The sequence below is a fragment of the Bufo gargarizans genome, unplaced genomic scaffold (genome assembly GCF_014858855.1).
Source record: "Bufo gargarizans isolate SCDJY-AF-19 unplaced genomic scaffold, ASM1485885v1 fragScaff_scaffold_697_pilon:::fragment_2:::debris, whole genome shotgun sequence".
Taxonomy (NCBI): Eukaryota; Metazoa; Chordata; class Amphibia; order Anura; family Bufonidae; genus Bufo; species Bufo gargarizans.
The window spans coordinates 76,592-96,280 of record NW_025334169.1 but is presented as its reverse complement, the minus strand read 5'-3'; the positions used below and the strand labels follow the sequence as shown (position 1 = coordinate 96,280).

The 19,689-nt window shown below is 40.3% G+C and overlaps 1 pseudogene; it reads right to left on the bottom strand.

The window, feature by feature from the left end:
- Positions 1-14,182: 14,182 nt before the first annotated feature.
- Positions 14,183-14,301, bottom strand: LOC122922775 (annotated as a pseudogene).
- Positions 14,302-19,689: the final 5,388 nt, after the last annotated feature.

Sequence of the window (19,689 nt, the reverse complement as noted above, 5' to 3'; positions counted from 1 at the left end):
TAGATATTCATGCGGTTTGGCAGAAACTGTTATCCCCAGGTATTTTATTGACTCAGAGATCGTCAACTGATTATCCCATTCGCCACGCAACTCGTCTATAGGAAGGAGGACAGTCTTATCCCAGTTGATCTCCAGACCGGATGGATCAGAGAAGAGACCAATCAGCTCCATTATACGAGGGAGAGTAGTGTCTGTTTGATGCATAAAAACCAGGATGTCATCTGCATAGAGTGAAACACGATCATACTCCCCATTTATGCCGAAGCCGGCCACCTTTGAGTCCTGCCTTATACTAGTTGCTAAAGGTTCGATGTAAATATTGAATAGCAGGGGGGAGAGGGGACAGCCTTGACGGGTACCTCTTCCCAGGATGAAACTCTCTGTCACTGTCCCATTAATCCTGATCCTAGCCACTGGGGAATTATATAACAGCTGAATCATTGCCATAAATTTTGGTCCAAAACGCATTTTCTTCATTACCTCCCAGAGAAAAGTCCACTCCACCCTGTCGAAGGCTTTGGCAGCGTCCAACGACAGGATGGAGCGGGCACCACCTCCCGGGGACTGAATATTCGTAAATAATCTATGCAAGTTGTGCTGAGTACCCCTTTTTGGCATAAAGCCATTTTGATCTGGGTGGATAATGGTGGATATGACCCGCGACAGCCTTCTAGCCAGAGCTTTGGATAGTATCTTAGCATCCGTGTTTAATAAGGAGATTGGTCTATAAGAGCTCAATTCTGCCGGGTCTTTATCCTTTTTTAAGATTAAAACAATGAGAGCCTCCATCATGGAGTTTGGTAGTCCCCCTCCCTGTGTTGCTTGGGAAAAAACCTCGAGCAGCTGAGGAAGAATCACATCACTATACTTACGGTAAACCTCGTATGGCAGGCCATCCAAGCCTGGCGATGAGTTCCCCGAAATAGACCCAAGGGCCTCCTGCAGCTCTGAGAGAGACAATTCCTCTTCCAGATATTTTATTTGAGCTTCATTTAAGGTGCAGAGTGGAATTTTCTCCAAGAACCGCATCGCCAGTTCAGATGTCAAGCCAGAGGAGGCTTTATATGTCTGAGCAAAGTAATACAGAAAAGTATTCCTGATTCCTTCTGAATCTATTATAATTTCCCCCTCTGTATTCCGGATCAAGGTAATAGATTGATTTTTCTTATCTTGTTGTGAGATTATTCTAGCTAGAAGCTTACCCGGTCGTCCAGACTCGGAAAAATAATTTAACCCCTTAAAGAATACCCTATGGTTTGCCTTCTCTGTTACACAACTATCCAGGAGACAGCTGGCCTTCTGCATCTCTTCCCTGTTGTGCTCAGTGGGTTGCCTGATGAATCACTCAGTTGTAGATGCCGCAGTCTTAGCCAATTCCTCCTCCTTCCTTTTAAATGTTCTCTTTAGTGCAGCAATCTCACTTATAAAGGTCCCCCTCAAGTATGCTTTCAAGGCATCCCATACCATATTGATGTTTGCAGAGGGTAGATTCACCTCCCAAAAGGAAGAAATCAGCAGTTTAATAACCTGATGATTATCCATAATAGTGAGCCAATATGGATTCAGCTTAAATCCCAGCCCCCGAATATCCTTGTTCTCCCCAGTGCAAACCTCAATCAAAACGGGCGAATGGTCTGAAATTGTTCTTACTCCATATCGCATCTTGCGGATATTACTCAAGTTACACTCATTAGTAAGTGCTAAATCGATCCTAGACATTGCTCTACCGCCCCTGCTGACACAGCAATACACTCTCTTTCCTCCGCCAAGATGTTCCCATATATCCACCAGCCCTACTTCCAAACAAAACTGGGACAGCGGGGAGTTACAAGAATTCCTCCGCCTTTCTGTATCTGATGAAAATCTATCTCTGTTAGGGTCCATGACCGCGTTAAAATCTCCCATCAAGATCAACCGAGATTCTGGTCTCCTTTCAGAAAAGAGCATCAACTGGGTCAGTGGATACATTGAAAATGGCGGGGGTATATAAAAAAAAGCGAGGATATAGCTGCATCCAGACAGCTCGCCATGAAGGAAGATGAATCTACCCTGATCATCTATATGGGATTTTATAAGGGTGAAATCTATAGAATTATGGATAAGAACTGAAACCCCCCTGGCAGAGCTGCTGAAAGTAGAATGATAAGATTGGGAATACCATCCCGTTGTCAGGCGGGACACGGTTTCTTTAGTTAGATGGGTTTTTACTATGCAGATAATTGCTGGGAGATATCTTTTTACTGCATCCATAATAGCCTGTCTTTTTACCTTTTCCCCCAGCCCTCTGACATTCCAGGATACCATTCTAATAGACATCAATTACAACCAAAAAAAAAAAAAAGAGAAAAAAAAGAAAACCCCCTGCCTGCAAAGTGGGTAATCATCCCCCCCCTTCCCTCCCCCCCCTTCTCCGTTGATTCGCCCGGTCTATTCAGCGAACCTCTAACCTCCGGCCGTTCTCCCCCATTCTAGCGCCGCCCCCCTCCCAACCCTCCGGTAATGAAAGTACACAATGTCAGATGCCCTTTTGATCATCCACTCTAGCACTTGTTGCGGTGTCTCAAAGAAAAGGGGAGTCCCATTGTGAATCACTCTCAGTTTCGCTGGGTACTGTAGAGAATATTTAATCTCCTTGGATGCCAGGCGTTTCTTTATCTCTGTGAAATTTCTTCTTTTTTCCTGAGTTTGCCGAGCAAAATCAGGAAAGAAGAGCAGCCTAGTGCCCTGATATTCAATGGGTGTCAATTCTCTTGCTCTTCTCAGTATCATATCTCTGTCAGAGGACAATAATAATTTCATCAAAATTGCACGCGGGGGCCTCCCTGGAATAGGTTTCCCTCCTGGGATTCGATGAGCTCTTTCAATTTGAAATCCCGATGAGAAGTTATCGCTACCTAGGCTATGCAGAACCGCGTCTTTAAGTTGTTCCTCTAAGTGTCGACCTTCCACTCCTTCTGGGAAGCCAATTATTCGGACATTATTTCGCCTTGACCTATTTTCAAGGTCCTCTAACTTATTTTGAAGTGCTTGATTTTCTGAGGCGAGAAGCATAGTTTTAGATTTTAGCATGTCCGTGTCAGTTTGCAACTGTTTTTTCCATATGCAGAACTCGATCATGGATCTTTGCTAGGTCATCTCTTATTAAGGATATGTCGATCTGCATTGACCCCAATTGAGCGGACATCCCTTGCACTAAGCTGCCGTTGTTTTCCACGGCGCCAAGGATTTTGTCCAAGACAGATGGATCGTATTCAGTTTGTGTTTGTACAAGGAGGCCTTCCTCCCCCGTCTCCTGGTCTGCGTCCTCTAATCCGTCCTCAGACTGATCAACTTTTTGGGGAATTTTAGCGAATTTTCTCAAATTAGCAGAGGGATTAGTTTTTACTGAGTTCTTTTCGAATGGGAGAGGTGATTTCAGAAATTTATCAATTCTGTTTTCTGGAGTCTTAGACCCCACCTTGATTACAGAGGAATCGACTGAACGTCGCTTTGGGGCCATTCTTTCATAAGAAAAAAATTTATTCTCTTTTTTTTTTTTTTTCTCTTTTTCTTCCCCCTTTATCCTTGTCCTCTTTTTCTTTTTTTTTTTTTCTTATTCCTTTTCTTTATTGCCTCTCCCCCTTTTCTTTCGCCTTCTTAACCTCTTCGGCCTTTTCTCTATCTTCTCTTTCTCTTTTCTTATCCTTTTATTTATTTATTTATTTATTTCCCCCCCCCCTTTTTGTCTTTCACCCCTACCTCTTCCTTCCCTTATTCCTTTCCTCTCCCCCTTACGCTCCCCCCCCTCACCGGGGACGAAAAAAGGAAGGAGAGAGTGGGGAAAAAAAGAAAACAGTTCCAATCAGAGAGAAGGGGACTATCTCCTCCGTGTGGCAATCTGAGGGAAAAAAAAAAAACCTGCACACCAGGGATGGAAAAGCTCAGAAAAACTTAGAAGAGTCAAAAGTAGGCTATATTTGTTTTTTTTTTCTCACGTGTCCGGAGGAGGAAGTCCTACTCGTGGGGCACTCCACAGCTGTGTCCAAATATCGAGGGCAGACGAGAGGGATGGCAACAGTTCAAAGTAGAAGGCACCAACAAAATGGGGATCAAGGTGGCAGACAGTCCGCAGCAAGCAAAGCAGCAGGTGGAGAGACGACCCAGCAGCACACAATCCGGACGATCAACCAGCTGAAGCCCGCCTCCGGAGCAGAGCCAGACGGTGAAAGCCGATGACAATGCAGAGCAGAGCAAGCAGCAGGGAAAGGAGCGGAGGATCCCACCGCACATCGGCTGACAAGCGATGAAACGCGACACACCAGGCGGCCGGACCCAGAGGGCAGGAGGTAAAAGCCTACAGCGGAGAGAGGAGATAGCGCCGGGTCGCAGCACAGATCCAAGGGATCATCGTGACGGCGTGATGACGTGAATACGTCGCGTCTCGTTCTCCCCCTCCACCGGCCTCCCCCTCCCAGGCTCTCGCGTCTATCCGAACAGCTGATGCTGAACAGCTGATGGATAGTGATGCTAACATCACATTAACAAACACTAATTAATTAATGCTTAGTTGATGCCTGTGAATCCCTAACCTCTAACTTATTAACTTGGAGCTCTCAGTGTATTTGGAAGCGGATTGTGGAAGATTAATTTATTAATATATTGGGCGATGTAAAAATTGAGAGCATGGGTCTGGAGCTGCCCTCTTTTTGCTATTTGACATTTATTCACTGCCATACTCTGGGACCTGATGATAATTGTGCCCTATTTTCTTTTTATTTATTTGGGACATTTTTTTTCCTGTAAAGATTGGGTCAGAAAAAAATAAGAGAAAAAAAATAGGGGGAAAAAATAGGAAAGAAAAGGGAAAGGAAAAAAAATAATCTCTATTGATATTCCACCACTGCTATGTATGAACTCGATATTTGTTCCTGTTTGTTTTTTCAAAATGCCGCAAAAAAAAGTGAGAATCAAGAGGGGCTCAGCACTAATAGAAGATCTGGAGCTGGGCTGGAAACTAGGCAGAAACAAAATGTCTTAGGCAAGTATTTGACCCCTACAACTCCCCCACTGAGGTCTGCTGACTCTTTCGACCCCCAGATGGAAGAAAATTCTAACCTAATTGATTCAGGGGGGAAGGCTATGAGTGGTATAATACCTGAAACTGATGCTAAATGGTCAAATAGATTTTATATACGGTGACTAGGCTTGAAAATGTGCTGAGGAATTTAGTAACTCAGATCGGGACGGTACAAACAGATGTGAGTCTGATTAGAGATGACCTAGTAAAGTTGAGAGAACGTTTGCTGGTGATGGAGAGTAGAATAGTAGCAGTGGAAAATGTAACACATAAATTAGAGAAAGATGTAGTGATTCTAAAACAAGTAAAGGTGGAGATGGAGAATAAGTTAACAGATTTAGAAGATAGGACAAGAATAACTAATCTGAGATGTGTGGCTATACCAGAGGGGATGGAGGGATCTAATTGTGTGGAATTCATGGAGAAATGTTTTTTTTTTTTTTTTTTTTAGAACTGTAAGCCTGGAACACTTTCTAATCTTTACGCTGTAGAAAGAGCCCATAGGGTCCCCAGTCAATAAAGAATACCGGGTGACCATCCGAGACAAATTTTGGTAAAGTTTCTACTCTCTAAATATTTGGATGCTGTTCTCCAAGACTCTATATCATAAGATATTTTTTTTACCTTCAATCTGAAACTTAAGTGTATTTCCAGACTATTCAACGGTCACTAATGGACATAGAACAAAATATGTGGATATAAAAAAAGAGACTGAGACAGGCTGAAGTATAGTCTGTTATTTTCAGCTAAGCTTCGGGTGGTTTATTAGGATAGAGTGTTTTTTTAAGGCACCTGAAGAAGCAAATGAATGGGCAGAGTCAAAGGGCCTATGAGTCAAAGGGCCTATGAGAAGTGACAGGGATTTGGTAATGGTTTTCTACTTTCAGCGGATGGCGAGGGGGGGATATAAGGCGTAACATGCATAGTTTTGGAGCTCTCTTTCTTTTTTTTCCCTTGAAATGGGAGATGCTTTGGGATGGGGAGGTATATGGGGTTTTGGTGGGGAGAAAGAGTGTTTTTTTTTATTTTTTGTATGAATGTTGACAATAATTTCACTTAATGTATGAGGATTAAGAGAAAGATTAAAACGGTTCGGAATCTTTGACTGGATGAGATGATACTTGCCAGAAGTCATCTGCCTATAGGAAACACAGTTGGATAGGCATTCTGTGAGGTGGTTGCAAAAAAAAGTGCATAGTGTTGTTATCATTTCATATTGTAGGAAGGCGCAAAGGTCCGTTGTGGACAGAAGGTATATGTCACCGAGGTTCCTAGCCTCGGTGGAGTAAGAGACAGTGTGTCAGCAGCAGTTGCTGTTTGACACATAGCTATTTAGTATACCTGCATAGCTGATCCGGGACAGCTCTTACTGACAGTAGTCAAAGTGCTGGGTGGTTGACTACTCCCCATGTTTCAGACCGGGTCTTGACTGGCATATAAAAAAGCGAGCCGGCAGTGTCAGCTGGGTGTGATTACCTCTCTCTCTCTGACAGAGGAGCTCTGGCAATCGCTGGATTGGGACATGAGCCGTGTGCTAGGCTGGAGGCCTGAATTTGGGAGGTCTACTCTGTCCTGAGCAATGCTGATTGGGTGTGAACTAAAAACTTGGATAACAGGTGACTGCGTTGCTGTATGAACGAGCACCAAAACTGCAAATGGACTGTCACATTGTTTTGTTGCCATAAGTGTGAATAAAGCACTGAAGCTTTTTATGAGCTACAAACTGGTCTTTGCCTCTATAATGCGCCCACTTGTCCTGTCTACCAGAGTGAATCCCCACAATATATACAGTACATGTTATTCAAGAGGAGTATCTTGTTTAGTACATAGTACAGTTAAATATGAATTTGTGGCATGTAAGGTAGATGACTGCAGCAGCTATCTCTTCTTACAATGTACACATGATGATAGCTAATATTTATATTCTGCCCCCATATAAACCTGATGTGCTCTATGATATTCAAAAATATATGCTCAATAGGCAAGATTGTGTATTGGTTGCAGTAGGAGATTATAATGCGGTGATGGAACCAATTAAAGATAGATTATCTAATAGTAAAATTTCATTTAATAGCTGAGTTTGATTGGGTGGACTTTTGGCGTTTATTAAATCCGGAAAAGAGAGTTTACTCTTGTTACTCAAAAACATACTAAACTTGGTCAAGGATAGATATGATCTTGGGAAATAGGAAAAGAATATATATTAAAATTAAAATATGTTCCTATGTTCCTATGGCCCTATAAGGCCATTGCTTGGTTGTTATAGAGATTGATCTTATGGTCAAGAAGGACCCTCTATTATTTAAGTTTAACCCACATTGGTTAACTTTGTTAAAAGAAAAGGAAGAAATTAAGGAAGAATTGAAGGTCTTTTTTTTCCATGCTAATAAAGATTTAACTAATAAACAAGTGGTATGGGATGCAGTGAAGGCTTTTTTGAGAGGAATCTTGTTCAAGAAAAGGAATTATTTGAAGAAAAAAAAAGAAAAAGAAAAAACTAAGATAGCAGAACAGAAGTTAGAAGAAGCAAAAGTGAGTTGCACAGTTGATCCCTCATTAGAAAAGCTGAAAAACTGGTAGGTGGAACAAGGGAGGGTTAAAGATATATACTTGTAAAAATCAACATGGTTTTTCCAGGGGACTAAGTTCTTTTCAGAGGGTGAAAAAGTGGGTAAGGCCTTAGCTAACATGGTTAAAAACCAACATCATGTAATTACCAGATGTTGATTCAGTTACATATTTATTCCCAGAGAATTCTTGTACAGTCACTCAGAATTGAGAAAGCTTGTTGGAAGAACGAGTGAAACATTTTCAAGAAAACTACAGTAAGCCTTGATTTTTTTCTTTACAGATATACCATGACCTCGATAAATGAGAACCTTCACAGACTTAAAAACCAACAGAAAAAAAAATCATGGATAGGGGCAAAAAGAAATAATAAGGGCCAGATTGTAAAAACCCAGGATCAGATAAGTGAGGTGTTTGGTGCTTACTATCAAGACTTAAATATCAAAAACACTCTATGAGAAGGAGGAATTATGTCAATATTGGAATGGAGTGTCTTTTAAGAAATTGACCGCTACTCAAAGAGAGCAACTGGAAGATGAAATACAGTTGGAAGAGCTAGCAAGGGCTTTGAGATTCGTCAGGGATAGGAAAGCGCCAGGGGGAGACACATTACCATTTGAGATATATAAGGATTTTAGTCAAATACTCCTACCAGAATTAAAGGAAACCCTGTGTTAGGCTATGAGGACAGGAAAGTTGACTGATTCAATGGAAGAAGCTATTATTGATCAAATTTCCAAGGCTAAAAAGGATCTATAATAACCAGAATCGTATAGACCTTATCACTGTTGAACACCGATATTAAAACTTTTAGCTAAAATTTTAGCAGATAGATTATCAAAAATAATAAAAAAAATAATAAAGGAGGGATCAAACGGGATTTTCTCCTGGGAGATTGATAAGTTCACATATTAAGAGGGTGTTTATTAATATAGAGGGAAATAGAGAAAAAGATAGTAAGAAAGGTATGTTATGCAATTAAAGCGTTTGATTGTATAGAATGGGATTATTTATGGGAGGTTCTTAAATGTTTTGGTTTTGGGGATAGTTTTATAAAATTGATTAAGTTGACATATTCAAATCCTAGAGTTAGAATATCGGTGGATAGGGCAATGTCCCTGCCCTTTGCCCTGTCGAAAGGCACTAGGCAGCATTGTCCTCTATCCCCGTTGCTCTTTGCAATTGCAATAGAGCCGTTGGCTATAATAATTTATGAAAATGTTGAGATTAAGGGATTTCAATATGGAAGTATTAATAAAAAAAATAACATATGCTGATGATATTTTGTTGTTTTTGGGGAACACTGAGGTGGAAAGTAATGGGTATAATCAATGTTTGAATATTTTTAAGGATTGAAAATAAATTTGGAAAAAATCACATTTGATGTTATTATGTGAGGAAGTTTAGAATATAAGTTCAGACATGCATTGAGTGGATAAAGGTGGTAGCTTTAAATATTTAGGGATAAATATTTCCCAAAATCTGGAGGGGTACATAAAATTAAATGTGGCCCCACTTTAAAGGGAATTTAGAAAATACTACCATTATCAATGATGGGTCGAATTAATTTTGTAAAAATTGTATTTCTTCCCATGGTTTTGTTCATATTACAGAAGGCTCCAGTTTGGTTGCCCAAAAACGTTTTTAGGATGATTTTGGGCATTTTAAGGAAATTAGGGAGTTTATTTGGAAGGGGGGAATACCTAGGATAAAAAAAAAGAAATACTTCAATTATCTAATGAAATAGGGGGATAAGGCTAAACAGGGTAAATTGGTGGAGGTTTTAGAATCTGGTATCTTGGGGAACACAAGCACTGTTAATCAATTATTTAATTTAATGGGTTGCACTTGGAGAGAAAAAAAAATAAGTGGTGTGTATAAAAGGTTATTTAGAATTTACAGGGAGTGCAGAATTATTAGGCAAGTTGTATTTTTGAGGATTAATTTTATTATTGAACAACAACCATGTTCTCAATGAACCCAAAAAACTCATTAATATCAAAGCTGAATATTTTTGGAAGTAGTTTTTAGTTTGTTTTTAGTTTTAGCTATTTTAGGGGGATATCTGTGTGTGCAGGTGACTATTACTGTGCATAATTATTAGGCAACTTAACAAAAAACAAATATATACCCATTTCAATTATTTATTTTTACCAGTGAAACCAATATAACATCTCAACATTCACAAATATACATTTCTGACATTCAAAAACAAAACAAAAACAAATCAGTGACCAATTTAGCCACCTTTCTTTGCAAGGACACTCAAAAGCCTTCCATCCATGGATTCTGTCAGTGTTTTGATCTGTTCACCATCAACATTGCGTGCAGCAGCAACCACAGCCTCCCAGACACTGTTCAGAGAGGTGTACTGTTTTCCCTCCTTGTAAATCTCACATTTGATGATGGACCACAGGTTCTCAATGGGGTTCAGATCAGGTGAACAAGGAGGCCATGTCATTAGATTTTCTTCTTTTATACCCTTTCTTGCCAGCCACGCTGTGGAGTACTTGGACGCGTGTGATGGAGCATTGTCCTGCATGAAAATCATGTTTTTCTTGAAGGATGCAGACTTCTTCCTGTACCACTGCTTGAAGAAGGTGTCTTCCAGAAACTGGCAGTAGGACTGGGAGTTGAGCTTGACTCCATCCTCAACCCGAAAAGGCCCCACAAGCTCATCTTTGATGATACCAGCCCAAACCAGTACTCCACCTCCACCTTGCTGGCGTCTGAGTCGGACTGGAGCTCTCTGCCCTTTACCAATCCAGCCACGGGCCCATCCATCTGGCCTATCAAGACTCACTCTCATTTCATCAGTCCATAAAACCTTAGAAAAATCAGTCTTGAGATATTTCTTGGCCCAGTCTTGACGTTTCAGCTTGTGTGTCTTGTTCAGTGGTGGTCGTCTTTCAGCCTTTCTTACCTTGGCCATGTCTCTGAGTATTGCACACCTTGTGCTTTTGGGCACTCCAGTGATGTTGCAGCTCTGAAATATGGCCAAACTGGTGGCAAGTGGCATCTTGGCAGCTGCATGCTTGACTTTTCTCAGTTCATGGGCAGTTATTTTGCGCCTTGGTTTTTCCACACGCTTCTTGCGACCCTGTTGACTATTTTGAATGAAACGCTTGATTGTTCGATGATCACGCTTCAGAAGCTTTGCAATTTTAAGAGTGCTGCATCCCTCTGCAAGATATCTCACTATTTTTGACTTTTCTGAGCCTGTCAAGTCCTTCTTTTGACCCATTTTGACAAAGGAAAGGAAGTTGCCTAATAATTATGCACACCTGATATAGGGTGTTGATGTCATTAGACCACACCCCTTCTCATTACAGAGATGCACATCACCTAATATGCTTAATTGGTAGTAGGCTTTCGAGCCTATACAGCTTGGAGTAAGACAACATGCATAAAGAGGATGATGTGGTCAAAATACTCATTTGCCTAATAATTCTGCACTCCCTGTACACCAATATAGAATTATATTAATTAAGTGAAATTCTGAAAATTAGGCAGTAAATTAGGAAAATAAAGGAGTATGTATGTTGGTTGAGTCAGGGGGATATAGTGAAGGATTTTGAAACCTTAATAAAAGAGTTTGGGATCCCCCAAAAATATTTTTTTAAGTATTTACAAATTAGAGATGCAATTAATTCATCAGCTGACTTGGAGATGTATAAAAAGCCTCTTCTGAGAATAAGAATAATCACTTTCTTGGGAATAGAAAGTTTAAAGGTAGTATTTCAAGGAGATATAAAATGCTAATTAAAAACAAAGATAAAAATAGTAGCCAAAGAAAAATGGAAAAAAGATGTTGATGGTCTGACATGATAAATGGAAAGATGTATTAAGTAATAGGCCTTTGGTGTCATTAAGGGCCTCACACGGAGTTTCTCAGTTCTTTCTTATACATACGGCAGGTTACATTGCCCACCTACACTATTTAAAAAAATGGGTTTAATAGCCATAGATGAGTGTCCAAGATGTGGTGAAGAACAGGCAGGTCTGGTTCATTTAATATGGAGATGTCCCAAGTTATTTAGATATTGATCGGAAATAGCAGTTGTTATTGATAAAGCTTTAGGAAAACGTATACACGGTGACCCTGTAGCCTGTACTGTATATTGGGAGGTACAATACATTTGGGCTTGCGGAAGGTTATGAAACAAGTACTCTGCAAGCTGCTGTTTCAGGCAAGATTGCTTATTTTGAGAAAATGCACGGCAGAAGACCAGCCTTCTATGAATGAATAGAATAAATCTGTCAATAACAATGTTTGAAAAAAAAAACATGGGATTAATTGAAAGTTTTTTTTTTTGTCTCTACTCTCTCTATATGGGGATGGGTTTGGGGTTGGGTAAAAAATAGGGGTAGATTGTTGTGTTGTTTTCCTGTTTTTATGATATATTTGAAATTGTATCAATAAAAATAAAACAAAAAAAAGGGGGCCACAAAATTCATTGGAAGGGATGACTGTGGCATAAATTATATTCCCCTCATATTTATTTTGGAAACGATTCTCATGCTGATGCAACAAGGGATGACAGTGGAAGAAAGACAATTTATACATCTTTCTGTCCACCCTATAACTATTGAGGACCCAAAAGGAGAAAGTCCTATGGAGAAGGGGGAGTATGAGGATAAGCCATTGGAGGAGGAGTTAGTGAATGAGCAGAAGGATGACAATGATACTGGCCACAACACCCACATCATCTCAATGGGGTGGCAGAAAGAGCTGTCTCCTTGGGCAGACTGGCCAGAATGGCAAGCTGCATGCTTGCTTTCTTACATACTGACAGGCATATCATTCACATAAATCAGTCTGATTATTACTGGATAGCCATGTTTTTAGACCCTCACTATCAAAGCAAAATGGGGAAATATTTTCCTCCTGCTGAAAGGGAGACAAAATTATTTTATTACTGGGAAACACTATGGGGGAGATTTAACAAACTAGTATAAAGTACAGGGTGGGCCATTTATATGGATACACCTAATAAAATGGGAATGGTTGGTGATATTAACTTCCTGTTTGTGACACATTAGTATATGTGAGGGGGGAAACTTTTCAAGATGGGTGGTGACCATGGCGACCATTTTGAAATCAGCCATTTTGAATCCAACTTTTGTTTTTTAATATGCTGTGAAGATACGAGATGTGCAGCACCTGAAACTACGGATACTGGAAGCCTGTGCTAGCATTTCTCCTGCGGTGTTGCTATCAGTGTGTGAAGAGTGGGAGAAGAGGGTTGCATTGACAATCCAACACAATGGGCAGCACATTGAACACATTTTATAAGTGGTCAGAAACTTGTAAATGTAATATATCAGGCTGGTTTAAAATCTGTAAAAAAAACACAGATGGGCGCACCATAGGGTAATTCTGTGGGTATATATTGATATATGGAGAGAGATGGTAAGGCTCACCTTATATGGTTGTGCAAGGATAGGCACAACACTATTGTAGGTATTATCAAACAAGCCTGGATGTCTGGATAGGGCGGTCTGCAGCCACGGGATCACAGAAGATCTTCAAACGGAGAAGCCTGGAGCCCCCAAGAAGATAATAGTATAAAGGAACAAAAACACGTCCCACGGCGCGAATTACCGTCAGCCAGTCACCAGGATCAAGAAGAAATCTTTTTATTGCAGCGATACAACGCGTTTCGGGGAATCACTCCCCTTCATCAGGTACACAGAGCTGCACAAAATAACAGCACAAGGCTACACATATTTATACTTACAAACATACCGCCCTTAAAGGGTCACAGGGTCAGAAGGGAGGAGATTTGGGTGTTGCCTAAATGATCAGTGGCAAATATAATGTGCATATCTGCAAGCTCTCATAATGAGCCGCCGATGTGCACATTAGAAACACATTTGTATTATATAAAGCTAGAAAAGCACACTGAAAATAGTCCGTTTTGTAAGTGACCTCAAAACAATACGCCCATATGGGGGCCGACCCTATGAGGTGTGCAATAGCAAACGCATCACAGGTTTCTAATCAAATAAGGCGATTGTAAAGTTCTATCAAGACTCTAGGACCTGTGTCACATGACCGGATCCCAGTCACGTGAGAGCCGTTGCTCGGTCACAAGGTAACAAAAGTGGTCAGGGGGCCGTCCTCTCTAAAGAAGCTAGCTCACGTCACTCAACCTGGTATCACATGGCTCACATCACGTGAGTAAGATCCGATCATGTGAGAGCCGTTACCTAGTTACAGGGACACTTGAATGGTGAGAGAGCCGTCTGACTTGCATTTCTATAACCGCACATCGCATAGTCAGATAGAAACTTATCAGAGTCGTTTTTATAAACCAGAGGGCGCTCTCACTGGAAATCTACTGTGATTCAACAGAAAAAGAACATTTAGAACATTCACAAAAATAGAGGAGGGGAGGAAAAAGAAAAGCATATATTGTGAAGATCACATACATATAATGTTGCCCTACAGATACAATAACTAGATTCCTGAAAAATAAACAATGTTATTAAACATAAATAGGAAGTGGCATGATACGACCTTAAAAAGATTTAAAAAATTGATATATATATAAAGGTCTACAGCACCCGCTCTTCCCAGGTGGTCTCCCATCCAAGTACTGGCCGAGCCCAACCCTGCTTTGCTTCTGAGATCGGACGAGATCAGGCGTACCCAGGGTGGCATGGCCAATAAATAAAGGAAGGGAAATATAAAATCTGATACTCCTTTTAAGAAAAGAATTAAATAATTTTAGCCACTTATTAGGTTTCTAATTAAGAAAGTCCTTCTACTAAAAGAATATTAATATTAAGAATTAAAAATATATAAAAAGAATTTTTATGTGATTGGGACGTCATCCAATCAAATCACATAATAAATTGACATTAGTCATGCAGGATTTGGGGGATACAGGTGGGTGCATGCGTGCAGTTGGTAAAAGTACACACGCATGCCACCACTATCCCAAAATACCTGATGATTGACAAACATCACCAATTGGTGGCGTGGTTGTCACCCTATTATTTTATCAGAAAGAAGAAGTTCAAGACAGCAGTAATGTAGTTAAGGGTCTGGATCTAATAGAGAAAAGACAAACATCTATTACTCATATTTTCCCTTTCCAATGATGACAGGGTGTATATATCATCAATTTATAGATTGATTTCAAATGCCTCATTAAGACCCTGGGGGCTCAGGCTATTAAGTTTATAGATCCAGAACATTTCACGTCTTTTGATTGTTTGTGTAATGTTCCGGATGTCAGCATGAATTTTCTCTATAGGTATTACAAAAATACTTGAAAAAAGACCCTGATGTTTATCCGCAATATGTCTTGATACACTGTGCTGCATAAATTTCTTCTTAGTGTTTGAACGGTGTTTGTTCAACCTATTCCGTAACGTCTGTGTGGTGCGACCGACGTACTGTAATCCACATTGGCATTCCAGCACGTAGATCACATTATTTGACCCACAGTCCATTGGTTGCTTAATATTAAAAATTTCCCCAGTAGTATTACTACGAAAAGAGGTAGAGTTACGTATAGAAAGGCAACATAGACATTTAGATTGTCTACATTTAGTACTGCCCACTGGTCTAGATGGTATAAATGAACTAATGTTCGACCCAGTTGCTTTTTGATGGAATTTACGTAATTTAGTAGGTGCTAACAAATTTTTTAGGGTTTTAGCTCTCCTAAAAGTTAGGGGCGGGTGGCTTGGTAGGGATTTGCCTATGTATGGGTCTTTTTTAATAATATGCCAATATTTGGAAAGGATATTTCTCACGTCCTTATGATTACCACTATAAGTAGTAATAAAGTTGGTACCCCATTTAATATTTTGCTGTTTGTCCTTTGCCTGATCTTTCTGGTTGGCTAATAGGCAATTTTCTTGTGTAAGAGCCTTGGCTCGATTAAAAGCCGCCTCAATAACCCTATGAGGATAACCTTTTTTCTGAAATCTTCTCCGAATGATTTCACTCTGTGAGATGAAATCCCTAGTTAGCGAACAGTTCCTCCTTAATCTCTTAAATTGACTAAAAGGGATATTTGTCTTCCATTTTTTAAAATGGAGACTTGAATACTCAAGATAACTATTGCAATCGACCTTTTTAAAGAACGTACGTGTTATAATTTTGTCACCAACAGCATTCATTTCTAAGTCCAAGAATTCAATTCTTGAACGGTCATGTGTCCCGGATAAAGTGATACCCCAATTAGAGGAATTCAAGTATTGAATAAAGCCCATAATGGAATCAGAATCTCCATCCCATATGAAAAACAAGTCGTCTATATAACGACGATATAATACAATATTATCCGACCACTGGGTGGACTTATAAATGTACTGATCTTCAAACACTCCCATGAAAAGGTTCGCAAAACTGGGCGCGAAACGCGTACCCATTGCAGTACCTTTGCACTGGAGGTATAGTTGTTCACCAAAAGAAAATGTATTATGTGTCAGGATAAATTGAATGGATTTCAATATAAACGACTTTTGATCAACAGGTACAGAAGAATCTTTACCAAGGAAAGAATCAACACATTTTATTCCCAATTCATGATTGATATTTGAATATAGGGCCGCAACATCAAGGGCTATCCACGAATATGTATCTTTCCATGTGATTCCTTGGAGTGTAGTTATTAAAGAAGTGGAATCTTTCAAATAGGAAGGTAACTGAATTACATATTTCTGTAGCAAGATGTCCACATAGTGGGACAAATTGCAAGTCAGAGAGGATATCCCAGATATGATGGGGCGGCCCGGAGGATTCTGGACATCCTTATGGATTTTGGGTAGATGGTAAAAAAGTGCCATTACTGAGTCTGTTTTCAAAATGTATTCTTGTTCTTTTTTACTCAGTATGTGTTTTGCAGAGTCAATCAGGGTCCTCAGTGCAATCTTATGTTCCCCAGACGGGTCTTTGTCTAGAGGAAGATAATAATCGGTATCCGACAGAATGTGGAGAGCTTCTTTAACGTAGTCATCTCTATTTTGGATGACCACGCCTCCACCCTTGTCGGCATTACGGATGACTATTGAGGTGTTTTCACATAGGCTTTTTACTGCCTTAGATTCTTTGGGACTGAGATTCTGATTCAAAATGGGCCTCTGATGGATGGATCGAAAATCATCCATCACTAGATGGTAAAAAGTATCTATGAAATTCCCCTTGTGGTGGGTCGGATAAAAGGTTGAAGGGGGTTTCAAATTTGTAGAGACATATTGTATTGCTGTTCCCGAAGTGGATGGAGTCTCATTAGTATGTTCAATACTAGGTTTATTTAGACTCTCCAGTAGACTGAAGTGTCTTTTTAATGTTAACTTTCTGACAAAATTATGTAAGTCTAAAAAGAGATCAAAGCCTTTAATGCTTGATGTTGGACAAAATGAAAGGCCTCTTGCTAGAAGTGATGTTTCCTCTTCATTTAATAAATGAGAAGACAAATTGAAGATTTTGATTTCATGATCTGATTTCTCTTTATCTATTTTTAAAATTTTCTTTTTACTTTTGCCTCCCCTACATCCTCTTCTAAGTTTTTTCTTTTTACTGATCTTTTCCCCAGGGGATGAAAAAAGTTTGTGATCGTTACCGTATTCGGGCTTTTCATTATCGGATATATTGTAGTTGGTGTAAGTGCCGTAGGAAGGGACAAAAAAGAAGAAGAAGAAGAGGCGCTCTGACCTACCTGAGGCAACAGGTCGAGCGTCTCTATGAGGTTCGGGCTAACCTCAGAACAAGAATGATTGGGGGACATGTGAATGGAAGTTTGGGTGAAGGAAAGGTCATGGAGCGTGATAATTGAATCCAACTCCAGATCCGTGACAGGAGAAGGTGAAGATGGCGGTCGGTGGGGTATGGAATGGCTGGGTCTACTATTGGGGGAAAAAGAAGTGGGGGGAAGATTAAGGGGTGCACATTTAGAAAGGGTTTCTGAATCGAAAACTTCAGCGGTAATCAGTGTGGGGGATCCCAGACCAGGAGGTCTGGACACGAGCTCCAAACTGGGATCCCCCCCAGTGTTCACCACCGAAGCCGACCCAGTAGGACAAACCAATGGTGGGGTTTGCATCCTTGGTATAAGGGTATGGTGAGCTTTGCCTGTATTGAGTAAAAGGGGCTGACCAGTGATGGGACAATTAGTATTGGTGATGTCAGTTTTGGCCGGCATGGTTGCCCGCACATTTTTGTTAATATTATTAGTGTTATCAGGTATTGACCCCTGACGTCTATTTTTACTATTGACATAAGTGACTGCCCTGTGAGATTTTGGCAGTATAGAATGTGATTTAGAGTGAGTAGGACCACGTTTGAAATAGGTGGAGCTACGTTGGGAAGGTGCAATGTTAGTGATTGGATTAATTGCTGGTTCTGAGGGTAGCTCTGAAGAGTTAGACATAGGAGGCATATGTCTATCTTTCAACCAAAACTTGATGTTATTAGTTACAAAATCTGTTCTGTCCCTATTCAATTTGCCCAAAATATATCAATTTTTTAAATCTTTTTAAGGTCGTATCATGCCACTTCCTATTTATGTTTAATAACATTGTTTATTTTTCAGGAATCTAGTTATTGTATCTGTAGGGCAACATTATATGTATGTGATCTTCACAATATATGCTTTTCTTTTTCCTCCCCTCCTCTATTTTTGTGAATGTTCTAAATGTTCTTTTTCTGTTGAATCACAGTAGATTTCCAGTGAGAGCGCCCTCTGGTTTATAAAAACGACTCTGATAAGTTTCTATCTGACTATGCGATGTGCGGTTATAGAAATGCAAGTCAGACGGCTCTCTCACCATTCAAGTGTCCCTGTAACTAGGTAACGGCTCTCACATGATCGGATCTTACTCACGTGATGTGAGCCATGTGATACCAGGTTGAGTGACGTGAGCTAGCTTCTTTAGAGAGGACGGCCCCCTCACCACTTTTGTTACCTTGTGACCGAGCAACGGCTCTCACGTGACTGGGATCCGGTCATGTGACACAGGTCCTAGAGTCTTGATAGAACTTTACAATCGCCTTATTTGATTAGAAACCTGTGATGCGTTTGCTATTGCACACCTCATAGGGTCGGCCCCCATATGGGCGTATTGTTTTGAGGTCACTTACAAAACGGACTATTTTCAGTGTGCTTTTCTAGCTTTATATAATACAAATGTGTTTCTAATGTGCACATCGGCGGCTCATTATGAGAGCTTGCAGATATGCACATTATATTTGCCACTGATCATTTAGGCAACACCCAAATCTCCTCCCTTCTGACCCTGTGACCCTTTAAGGGCGGTATGTTTGTAAGTATAAATATGTGTAGCCTTGTGCTGTTATTTTGTGCAGCTCTGTGTACCTGATGAAGGGGAGTGATTCCCCGAAACGCGTTGTATCGCTGCAATAAAAAGATTTCTTCTTGATCCTGGTGACTGGCTGACGGTAATTCGCGCCGTGGGACGTGTTTTTGTTCCTTTATACTATTATCTTCTTGGGGGCTCCAGGCTTCTCCGTTTGAAGATCTTCTGTGATCCCGTGGCTGCAGACCGCCCTATCCAGACATCCAGGCTTGTTTGATAATACCTACAATAGTGTTGTGCCTATCCTTGCACAACCATATAAGGTGAGCCTTACCATCTCTCTCCATATATCAATATATACCCACAGAATTACCCTATGGTGCGCCCATCTGTGTTTTTTTTACAGATTTTAAACCAGCCTGATATATTACATTTATTATCCAGTTATCTGGAAATTGTGGCTGCAAATAGGGGATTTTGTCCATATCATTGAATACTATGGAATACGCCATCAACCGTCTTGAACAACGTGAACGCCTTATTGCGCAGTGTGTCCAGATACAACACACACCTGAGGCTATGGATAAACCTAAACTGGACAGAAAACATGAAGACATTGATGAAAAGACTCTGTTTTCACTTTTTCATGATCTTGAAAAAAGTATGGTCAGTGAACTACAATACCAATTAGATGCTAAGTTTCTTGAAATTTATTTGGCAGAAAATCTGGTCCCTAGAGGTTTACGCCTCAGATTCAAACATTCATTTGAAGATGATCTAGTTTTTTC